This window comes from Oncorhynchus gorbuscha, linkage group LG01 (genome assembly GCF_021184085.1).
Source record: "Oncorhynchus gorbuscha isolate QuinsamMale2020 ecotype Even-year linkage group LG01, OgorEven_v1.0, whole genome shotgun sequence".
NCBI classification, from domain to species: domain Eukaryota; kingdom Metazoa; phylum Chordata; class Actinopteri; order Salmoniformes; family Salmonidae; genus Oncorhynchus; species Oncorhynchus gorbuscha.
The window spans coordinates 78,767,425-78,768,993 of record NC_060173.1 but is presented as its reverse complement, the minus strand read 5'-3'; positions in this window follow the sequence as shown (position 1 = coordinate 78,768,993).

Here is a 1,569-nt window from a genome sequence, read left to right as displayed (position 1 = left end):
GATTAGTAATCGTGCACTACAGCGCTCCTCCTCTGCTCCCTCCACCCTTTACGTCACCACACAAATCCCTAGCAGTTTTCTAACTTTGGGGTTTGATTTGACCTCCAGTCCCTGCCCATTCAGTCGTCTTCATTCATTCCAGTTCACATTAGAGGTAACATTTTATAAAAATATACACGGTGTCATTAAATTAAATCAAAGTACACTGTAGCCAATATTGATCCGAAATGGCTATTTGGTAACCAGACTGGACTGAGAGGCACATTAAGTCTATTCATCAACCTGTACAGTATATTTATCAATAATCACACTCTTATGCCCAGAACTGATCATCAAAAGAGGTCCATGTGTCTTAGGGCATCTAGCTAATAATGCACGAGTGGCCAGGGCTTTTAGTCTTTGCAGACAGTAAATGTAGTGGTTGGACATGGATGGACACTAGGTCAAATGTGAAGCTAATCAATTGGACAAATGAACCTCCCAAATCCAGGTGGACAATGGGGTAGGTAGGATTGGCACTGACTCGACACTCTGCCTCAAGCCTTTTGTGTTCATTAAGCTGCAGGGAATGGAGCCTCTCAAATTCAAGCTCCATAAAAAAAACACAACAGTCGGGGAATGTCTTATGTCATAGTAGTTTGCCAAGTTGATTAAAATGTTTAAAGCTTCTTAAAACAAGGAATATTTTTCGATAGACAATGGTCCATTTGATAGGCTCCTAATCATTCATCCAAAAGAGAACGGCTTCTGAAATATGTATGACCATTCTGACTAACAACACCTGGTGGACACACTGTTCATGAATTAGTCATGATCCCTAAATGGGGTCTCTGCGTTTACGTCACAATTGTGGAAAGGTCTTCAGGAAATGGCATCCTCCTCTCCAAGCTCCTTGGAACATCCCTTTACAGGAAGAACCCAGCCCATGTGCCAGCCATGCCCTGCTATCTTCTCAAGACATATTGGGAACGTAAAAAACAAATGGATGAGTCACTCAGAGCCACTGTAAGACAGCGCTGAGAACACTTTTAACTCTTAACTGTCTGTCAAGGCAGCCAAGTTTTAATGTCACATGCATAAGTATAGTGAAATGTATCTCTGGCAAATCTATAAACCCAACAATGCAATGATCAATATTAATGTAGTAGTAAAGGTAATATACGGAAGAACAAAAACACATGAGGAATAAAGATACACTGAACCGATATATAAACGGAACATGTAAAGTGTTGGTCACATGTTTCATGAGTTGAAATATAAGACTCCAGAAATGTTCCATACACACAGAAAGCTTATCTCTCTCTTATTTCTGTTTACATACCTGTTAGTGAGCATTTCTCCTCTGCTAACATAATCCATCCACCTGACAGGTGTGGCATTACACAGGTGCACCTTCTGCTGGGGACAATAAAAAGGACACTCTAAAATGTGCAGTTTTGTCACACAAGACAAAGCCACAGATGTCTCAAGTTTTGAGGGAGTGTGCAAATTGGCATGCTGTCTGTAGGAATGCCCACCAGAGCTGTTGCCAAGGAATTGAATGTTCATTTCTTTACCACAAGCCACCTC